The following is an 11,155-nucleotide window of genomic DNA, read 5'->3' on the forward strand; positions in this document are numbered from 1 at the left end:
TAATTCGTGACTAAAAAGGCTATAAACTTACCCCTTGAGTGATATTGCAATCAATTTCGACTACGAGACATCTCGTCGTTGGCAGTGAATGAATTAAATTCATAAAGATTTTTTTTATGAGGTGTTGCACACATATTTATTTTTATTTGCTGGAATTCTGCTTGTGACGAATGTAAAGCTGACGACCCCAAACCTTAACACAAATGCCAGTTGTGGAGACAATCCGAATCGTGGCGGTACAAGAATAATCGTATCGAAACACCGCGACGACAGGCCTCTTAATATCGATCCCGTGACGCCGTGGTAGACAGGGGTAAATCGCAAATCCTGCGTGTGTCGATCGATTCTCGTCAACCTGTACCCTACCGGTCATTTGTGCTTTCACGAGCACCGCGACCGGGTTTACACGACCCCTGGGAGTCTTTCGCAACCGGGACTGCGCATTCGATTCGCACCAGAGATCTTTCAGTGCGGTGTATATCTGGATCATTTGTATGCATGCGTCACCATTTGCTTCGTTATGCAGAACCGCGGATACGGCGGGCAGCGTCTTCCAAATACGTACGTCTTCCGGTAACGTTCGGATGTTGCTCGGATGTCCTGGTAGGTTTTATTTCGAATGGATGTTCGTCTGCACGCCTTTGTTAGAGTAATGGATGAATCTTTGATAAGGGAAGCTGTGGTAGTTGATGTATCATGGCTGGACGATAGTAATTTATTGCTTGTGGTTGATATAGTTTGGTTTATGAGATTTAAATTAGATTAGAGGTAGGGAAGATTTGTCTATTAAAGAAATTTGTCTAAATTGAATGAGAGGTCTGATGTTTTTAAATAAACATTTCATTGTAAATATATACAAGTGTAAAGTTTATTCATGTGCATATTTATAACGAAACATTTATTTGAAAATATCAAATCTAGCGTTTAATTTAGACAGATTTCTTTAATAGACGTAGAAGGTACAAATATTTATGGGACTGACTGTATGTACGTATGTATTTAATTTATTATATGTACCACACATAAAAACAAATCAAACAATTTCCACAAATTTTCAATCATGACGTAGAACATTCTATCGATAATTTCTGGTACCAACTAAAGCATTACTGGTGGAATATTAAATACAATATATACTTTATTAAAAAAAATCAAAATTTTTATATTCTTTCCAACTTTAACATTCCTTCTTTCTTTTCATAAACAAGTTTGTTAAAAACTCTGCATCCCTATACTCCTCAGTTAATCTTTTTCACCGCACACATATTTCAAAAAATCATCCGATCAGCTTTCGATATTTTACGGTTCACTTGTACCAATGGGATTACGTAAAATCCTTGAAAATGGTTTTTCGGAGATTGCGATGCTCGACTACCCCTTTAACCGCGCCGTACGAGGCCTTGTTGTATTGAAAAACTCGACAAGCAGTCTCAGCCAGGGCATGCATACGGATTGAAAGCTCATCGGAACGTGAGATCAGGATATAAGTAGATGCAGCTTGAGCTCGTAGAAAGGAAACGCAAGGTGGAAGCGCGGTTTACAGAGCATTTCGCTGGCAGAATTTCGGGGTGTGATACGGTAGTAATTTTGTGATACGTAGTCCCCTTGTGAACTCGACGCGTGTTCTCGGCGAGAATCAAGGGAAACCGCCAGGGGATCACCTGTGTGGCCCAGTTTCTATTCCCTAGAGCTTCGCCGTTGAGAATTTCTGAAAGCGAAGGCAACTCGAAGACTCGTCCCGTTCGAGCTGGATAAGTGGGTATTAGGAGAGTCGAGGGGTGAACAATAACGCGGATCGGTTAACTTAATAATGGACATTAGAGCGTTATACTGGCCGGGAAGGGAAGTAGCTACAGTTCAGTCTGAAACTTGCTTCACGTGATGTGGGTGATTTGCTTTCAAGATTTTCTCCAAGCACTTTGAGAAGTCGACTTCGCTCCAGTGATGAAGACATGCTCTCTCCGTCCACGAATCCCTCGTGCGCCGTGAAACGATCTCTCTTGATGAAAAGGACTCGGAATCACGACGTGATTCACTCGTATCCTTCATTCAGGACCAAGAATTGTTCCCAGTATTTGTTTTCAATGATTTTCGTTTGCTAAATCAAGATTAGTTCGGAGTTAACCGTGCTGGATGTGTTTGAGTTTGCCGGGTTAAGTACGATGTACTGTGTTTGCAATCTGACCTAGATCACTCGCGTTAGGCAGCTTCGCGCGGTATGTTTGAAGTAGGGAGAATCTCGTAGGAGCATTCTTCGATTTGTTTGTTGTAGGTGTGTAGAGGTTAACTAGTTTGCTTCCAGGATCGTGGATTAAATAGATAATTAAATGTGATGTAATGTACTTAATAAAACATTTATCATTTTATTTTTTTAAATTAATCTGTTTTCTACTTGGTTGTAAGAGCATGACATTATTTATTTAAAAACTAATATCATAAGAAATAAGGTCAAAACAAGAATTAGTCAAAGAAACTTACAAAAATTATTTTGATCATTTTAGTTCATTCCATTATAAGTTTTCATATGTAATCAATAATTAATTGAAATTATAACATTGAAAGGAATTGTGAAAATTATAATATTGTAAAAGATTCGGTTAATTCTACACACAAAAAATTGCACGTTGATAAAATCAATAAGAAAAATCTATGGAATCTTGCTAACAGATGTGTAAACAAGAATAATTATTTTCAGAATTATTTAATATTTTCCGGTGAATGAAACCTTCGTAGTTTTTAATGAAATGGATGCGATTTGGCTCGGAGTAAAACTGATAAAGAAATGGATGCACGAAATTTGCATACGATCTGCATGCAATAAAATGCCGAGGTAGCTCTATTATTATCCGAAATTGTACCGTAGCGAACGAGACAGGAAACCTGTATACTAATTGCAGAAGAAATTCTCGATAAATATAAATATTTACACGGTATGAAGCAGATTGTTACTGCAAACAAATTTATGCGATCGCACAAGTGTCAAATAGATGTTTCAATAGGCTTACATACATTTTAATATTTTAAAATAAATGCTGAGTGCAGGAATACTAAAATTGTTATTAATTCGAACGTGATAGTAATGCAAATTATACATCGACAATGGTCAAATGAATCTTCAAATAATAATTTGAAGCGCAAATTTAATGAAAATAATTTCTTTGTACATGTAGAAATGTGTATAATTATTCATATTCATTAAGTTCCGTAAATAATAAATAACAAACTCAAATACAGTGCAATGTCCAAGGTATACCTGTTCATCTGTATCAACGTAAACAATTATTATATTAAAAAAAGCCCAAGTATTTTCAGCCCAAAAGTACAGTTTATTGATCTACTAAGATGAAGTATTTATTAACTCCAATTTTCTCATAATTTTAAAACTTTCATGGAAAATGATAACGAACTGACTCGTACGTCGAGATTGTCTATTAGAAATTTAATATTTTGTTACCAATCCATGTATTTTCTGAAGTATTTCGTTTCATAGTACACAGAACCATGGGTTTGAACAGTTCCTGGTAGATGAAAGCGCTTTGTTCGATGGATAGAAAATAATTGGTAATATGTAAGGTCGCTGATACGAGCGCGATAAAGGTGAAGTAATTAACGGGAGGGTACCATGACATGATAACGAAATCATTATGGCCGCGGGGGAAATACAGGGGACGACAAAGAACGTAGAAATGCAATTAGCTTAATTCAACCTTAATTAATGCAATGCGTGCAGGGGTGGAATCGGGTGTCTTAATGATGTAAGTACGCCTTGAATCCGCGCGACACGCAACTACTTCGTTGTACATTTTGTCGCGTGACAGACGGACGTCGTCTGATAAACCGGAAGCCGCGCTTCAGACAGCAGACTGTTTTGCATGCCGCTGATAACACTTTTTGCCCATTAACGTGATTAAATGTCGAGCGAGATTACTGCACGGTGTTTTCCAAATGCTCCTTCTCCCAATAGTATATGGTGTGCGCGTGTAATCTGACGTTCCCTTCGGTTTTGCCAGAGCACGTCGCGACAGTAACAAAGGATTATGAAACTTAACCGGACTGTTAGATAGATTTGCAAATGTAATTGCGATAGGAAAATACTTTTCGAATATTTTTACACGGCAAGAATCGAAGTTTTATATGTAATTGTACACGAGTTTTAAATAATGGCTTCTAAGATCTTTAAATGTTCACCTTCACTTGTCCAAAAAAGAAATTTTTAGAATTCGAAATTTACAAAAGAATATTTTTGATATGATATTAGTTCCTTGAATTAAAATTTTGACATGACATCATTAACTATGTAAAATAAATGATGTACAAAAGATATGTAAGGATCTGCTCCAATCTTAAATAAATATTTATAATTAAAGTACTGACTGATATAACACGAAAATATTGGTAGCTTTCCTATTATCAATTGAGAATTTCTAATATTTCTCAATTTGGAAGCGTAAAACTAAACAAACCTGTCTACTTAAATAACTCTCTCGCAGGGTTAACTTCAGCCGCGGCTACGCAAACCGGCAATTAAACGCGTTGGGTGGTGGCTTCTTTCGCGTAGAAATTTCTTTCTTCATTCTATTCGTTCTTTTCGTTTTTCCAAACAGCTCAGTGGGGAATTCGGTTCGACGCCTGCATACGAGAAAATCGATCAAGACGTCCGCTTTTTTCCAGAGTAGCCGTAAACTCGCGCGTCTCGCATCGCTAGTTACCCCTAACTTTAGCGCCATCCTTTTTACACCCTCCGAATTTTTTCCCCCTCGACCATCCGTGATCGATACGTTTGCGCTTCCTTGGTTTTTCTTCTCGCGGAAGTTCATCATTTAACCAAGTACATACATATACAAACAAGAAAATACACATGTATAAAATAAAAGCAATGATATGGTGAAATTACTGAATAAAACAGTTTCATTAATTAAGAAAACCTTTTAATTTTATTCCTACATTTGTATTCACAAAAAGTATTTTATTTCTTTATTCGATCGATTTTAAACACAAATTTTTCTCTCCTCCAAAGTTCTTTGCATCTCCAGAAAAATATCCAGGCATCAACATTGCGCACTCCTTTTTTTACAATCAAATGTATAACCAAAATTACAGAGCACACGAATCTACGATGGACTATTTAAATGTACACTTTGCCAGAGTGAGGTTCTCATCGCATGAAACGCAATAGCCTAGAGACCTCACTCTTGCTCGAATAGGTAATACAAACCAGCCAATCCTTGTAGTGCTTTCACGTTTAACGTCACAAACATAAAGTATGTCTCATCCATACCGTATAAAATAGAAGTGACCTCAGTATGAACATGTTTTCTTATTAAAATTGTTCATCTACCCTTGGTCTGCCTATCCTCTCACAACCTACATTTTCACCAACTACATTACCCCTTCTTGGAGAATTTATATCACGTGGAGTAAACATTGTGCAAAAAAAGGAGATCTCCACTCGAATTTATTCCCCTAAGTATATTCGCCCGCGTCTATTCGACTAAGGGTTTGCCACGCAACAGAAATCCTCGCGTAAATCCCACATACCGTTTCGGTGGTCCCTCTTTGCTAAACGATGATAACCTAGGCCCTTGCTTTAATACCCGCGCCACGTAGAGACGCGTTAGGCTGAGGGAAAGCATGGCAAAGTCTGAAGACATCCGTGTTATAAAGTACGTTCGCACTTTATCGAGCAAATTCGCACGTAGGGATGAAGCCAAACACGAATTCTAAACGAGCCACGGTCGTTTGCGCGTGCCGTGGCACCGTGACACGATAATTGTTGTCATGGGCGCATTCCGATCCACGATTGTGCCTCGTGGATCCAGAAATAGATCCCACACGTATTGCAGAGGGATGGGATGATTAGTGTTGGCTTAGATGATTCTATTTAACTGGAAGCTAGTGACTGCAGAAATATTAAATGAACTGGCTAGGTTTTGTTAGCTCAGGGATGAAAACTTGAGGAATGCAGACGTTTTAGAAGTATCCTTCGGGAGTTACTTTTTCCCTGTTTAAAGTTAGAACATGTGTCTCAGTGATTGGATAGTTCAAAAAAAAAAAAAAAATAAATAAATAAAATAGTCTGTTTACTGGAAATTAATTAAGACAAGTATTTTAGACAAATTGTATCAACACAGTGTCTACAGAAAAATGCAATAGGAGACTGATCCAGAAGTGAACTACTATTTTCTTTAGAATATATATATATCATAACTATGAACAATTTTTAAAGTAGCAGAAAGTTGATAAGAAAAGGCAAGGTTAGGAAGACTCGTAGAGGACGCACGAGTTCGAATCATGTAAGATTTAGAGGTTCTATATGATATAGTCTTTGTGACTAGGAAGTTGGCAGCATGTTGCAATCATCCACCCAACTTTGTTCCCTATTATGACTAGGCCTCGGGAAACAGTCTCACAACCAATGGGAACTTCTAAGTTTGCTGCAGTATCTGGAATTGTTGTTTCTGGGTTATCTCCCACTAAGGCTTTTAATTGATCTTCCTTTAAAACGAATTTGGGTCTCCCTCGAGGCTCATTTTTCAGATTTAGATCTCCTAGGTGGAACTTTTCAAACGCCCATTGAATATACAGAGCCCTCAGCGAAGGTTAAATAAATGTCTCTATCTATCTCAGCTGTATCTCTCAATTTAAATTCATATCAACGAAGGGGTTTATAATTCCTTCACCGATACTCGAAACTTATATAATTACATGTGAGAAGATTCTCTAAATTGTTTTTTTTTTATTTTTCATTAAGGACAGTTAAACGAAAATATTATGTTCGCGTTTTCAATTTCGTTTTGCATGAAGTATTTTGTACAATAGATGAAGGATTAATAGTAACCAGATTATAACTAGGTTTCCAGATGCTTATGCAAATTCATACTACTACAGATATAAATACATGAAATTTTATTGAAGTTAAATAGGTTAAAACAGACAAGTATATGTAACAAAGACGTTCAGTACAAAGGATTGTTGAACGAAGTAGTTAGTACTGCGGCGACACATTCCATACGCGCCATGAGAGAGCCGATCGATCCCTTTGTCACAAGTTGCAAATCCCTCATTAGCTTCTGCGTATCCATTGTTCGACTGACCACTGAAAGTTCTAACCTGCAAGGCAAGATTTGCTAGGTACTGTTGGAAATTGTCAAGTTGGTCCTGAGTGCCGGAGGATCCTATTGATCAGAATCTAGAAGCGTGTATAGGAAAATTAACACAATGATCACATCGCATAGTCGTTATTTCTTTTCGAAGTACCATGGTTTTGGGATTCGAGAGACTTTGAAAGAAAGTTAGTGGAACTTGTCTTTGAAGGAATTTAGGAAAAGGATGATTTGGCCCTATCCTCGGTTTATCTTGGTTTATAGGAGCTTTGATATATATGAAATTCGATTTTTATAGGGAAAGGGATTGAGTGGATTTAGGCACCACACAGTTGAATCTCTTTCGGATTTTTCTCTTTATTGGACTACGTCCTAGAGAGCTACACTCCCTTCCTAAAACTGGTATCAAAATCAATGTTACTAAGAAAGTAAAATTCATTTATTGCAATTTGTGAAATATTGTTGGTATCTTTCATTAATAATTCCTGTGAGAAGCAGCTGAAATAACAAAAAAAAAATGTAAATTAGAATGGAAATTTTTATTCAGAGTTATAGTAGATCACAGTACCATTTATAAATATTAATTCAAGAAAATTATACAAATATTTAACTTGAATTTAAAAAATTTTTGTTTTGCATAACATCATCTCGATTGTATATATTTATTAATGCGAGCAATCTGGCGACCGTTTTGGACGACTCAGGCTAGAATTTCATCAAAAAATTCCAGCGTCGCCTTTCGATTCACTCTCAAATAACTCCCATTTCGCGGCCCCCAGCCAACAAAATCGATCCAGACCAAAAAATAGTCCGTTATACTGGAATTCGAAACAAAACAGTTCGGTCCATTCACAGTGCCTCCACGTCCCACGGTGTCGAGTGCAGTTTCCAGTCGGCCCGGAAGCAATCACCGAGAACTATGAAATCAACTCTCGGGTCCGGGAATCAACGCGTTCGCTAAGAAAACTTGTTCGGCCATGTGCTGCTGGCAGAAAGAAATATCAATCACGGAATAGAGAGGACTATTTATGAATGAATTAATATAAATTTGTGTCGTCGTTGTCATGCTTCCAGACAGTAAAGGAAAGGTTCGTAAAGATCAGTGTTGATGCAAAATTTTAAGAAACTATTTACTTTCAAAATAGACTTATATGTAGAAGTTTAATGTTTCGTTAACTGAACAGGAATTAAGCGACTTATATTTAGTGCTACGCGTCATCGTACCGAAAATTTTAAACATGTTTTTCTCGAAACAGCATTTTGAAAATCGGTGGACACTTTAGCCTTGCCAATTTTCAATTAATCGACTTGAATTTCTTTTTATGTAATCATCGTCTGTTTTTTAAGTGAAGTAGAAGAAACTAAGAGTAGACTCATTAGCCTCATCTCTCGCGCCATAGGTAGACGAAGTGGTCATGTTCTTTCCTTCAAAGACGATTTCCGCGCGGTTTTTCTCAAAGCCCGTTGAAACTCGAATCCAGGGGATTTCAAAGAGAGACAGTGATCGTATCACGCGATTCTAATACGTTTATTCTCATACGTGTGCACACGCCGCGCGCATAACGGATGGAAAAATCTGGCTAGAAGGAACGCTTCACGTCCACTCCTCGCCCCGTATAATCCCCGTAATGAAGAAATGCAGAGAATACAGGGTCTCCGTTTCCAGTTTCCCGGCCACGTACATCCGTCGGTCCTTTTGCATGCGCGAACCTGACGATTCCCTCTTCGTTCGTTCCTCATCTCTGACTTTGTCTTACCTGTTCGAGCTTCACACGTGACGTCGAACCTTCTTTCCTTCGCGACGCCCACGCTCTGTCTATGTGCATCCCTCCTCAACACTCGTGAACGCGGCATGGAGAACCGTTTCCCTCCCCTCGGTGTGTTTCTCCGTTCGCCGACGCTTTCCTTCGTCCCTCCGACCCTAGAGCTGGAAGCAAGTTAAGGAAAGAGAGGAAAAACAGACAAGGAAAAAGAGTTTCCCTCTCGACTGTGCTGTTTTAGAGTCAGCACGGCACCACGTCTCAACAAGCCCGGCTATATGTGTGGAAGATTACCTTATTTGTTACGTTCTTCTAACAAACCGCAAACATCTAGCGCCACGGAGGGATGAAACGACGTGTGGGGGTGCAAGGGATACCCTTGGGAGGATTCCTGGCGTTGGTGCGGGAAGCTGGATGAAACAGCCGGGCGACTTACGCGAATTTCGTTTCGGTAGAATTGCTGCTACGCGAGGGCTCACGCCACCAATCGACTTTTCGTCGTGCCTTTTCGGAAACTAACATACATGAGACGGAGAGATCGAGATGGGGATGGCTTAAAAGAAAAGGGATTAGCAGTCGACACCCCCGCGGACGTGGCGAAGTGAATTTCTCTTACGGTTGGTCAGGGATCGTGGAGCAATCAATTTTACTCTTGGGAACGATTTGGGTAATGAAATTTCTGCCCTGAACTGCTAAGAGTCGATCGGAAAGATTGTGGTTACAGATCTAGTATCTCTTTTCAATTATAGGAGCTTCTCGAAAATGGTTATGGACCATTTATAATTTTAATTGGACTGATCCAGGTCAGTATCTGTTATAAAGAAAAATTCTTCTAATGATTCTATTTTTGAGATTAGTATTTATTATTTAATTAGTTTTTGGCAAAGATCATTAATTATTATTGCTGCACCCTGGATCATATAACTGGCCATTGAATTTTTGAAGATGTATATCTTGTTCAAATCATAAAAAGCATCATACCGTGCACGTTCATGTTTCAGAGATATGAAACTTTCAGGATCATAGGTCGATATCTACTTCATAAAAATGAAAGAATTATTCTAAAATAATGCCTTTCAAGAACAAATAGACTAAACAGTAATTATGTGTATACGTATCTAGTTCATAAACCTTAGCCTTTCAATATTCCAATTACGAAACTCCATTTAAAAAGCTATAATCAATTAAACTTCTCCCGGAATGAATGCGAAAATGTGAATAAACATCGACTATATCCAGAAACAAGCAACAATTTCCAGTAAATGATTAGCTAAAAGTGAGCGTCCTGGAACTAGAGCAAAGTACCAACATTTCTCGTTACATGAAATTAGTTTACGTCGCTAACGGAACTCATTAGCGACAGAAATTTCCTCACAATATAACATTCATAAAACTGTGAACCGCCAGTGAACAGGTTTGTACGTGTTGCAGGTTGGACGCGAAATCGCCGAAATTACGTTAGCCTCTCTTCCAGGAAAGACGTTAAGAGGGAGTTTTCCACAGTCGGTGGAATTCAATTTGCAAATAAAAACGTCAACCACGACGTCTTTGTAGAAATGTAAATGTTTATTTCAGGATCGTACAATGTTTTAATTATTGAGATGGTAGAACTTGCGGTTATAACGAGAAAGACAGACTTCGCAGTCGAAATTCGAACGTCTATCAACGTCTCGAACTAGAATTTGAAAGTAGAACGATTTCCAGAGTAATTATAACTGATCTATAAATGGACACTGATAATTGTGCCAGAGGAATAGAAATAAACTTTTCAGACAAGTGGTGTAAAAGAATAAAAGTAGAATACTTACACAGCAATAGAAACTGTAGATAATTATAATGAATTATAAATGTATCTGTATGTATGTATTGGAACTGTCAGAAATCAGTAACTTATCGCTGAATTTTATTTCTCCCCAAAAAGAACCTATGAATTATTATTTTTGAGGATGGCTACGTATTTTTACGATCGTCGTGTTTTTAATCAGGTATTTAGGTCATACCAGGGTACATCTCAAATATTTTTGTTCATTTCGTTCTCTTTTACAAATAACTTTCGTTTTTCGATTTAACGTTTTTCCTTTAATTTCCTCGAAATTTTTTTTTTTTCCTTTGTTTCCTTATTCTAATATTTTCATCAAATTAATAAAATATATTCGTGCATTACACAAAATCTTAATTTATTATGTGAATTGTTTTAAATTACATTTAGACGAACATATCCACTCGAACCAAGCTAATAAGTATCATCGTACCACATTCATTGTCCATAGATATTATTTTTACTATAATTAC

The sequence above is a fragment of the Hylaeus anthracinus genome, unplaced genomic scaffold, assembly GCF_026225885.1.
Source record: "Hylaeus anthracinus isolate JK02 unplaced genomic scaffold, UHH_iyHylAnth1.0_haploid 11982, whole genome shotgun sequence".
Lineage (NCBI taxonomy): Eukaryota > Metazoa > Arthropoda > Insecta > Hymenoptera > Colletidae > Hylaeus > Hylaeus anthracinus.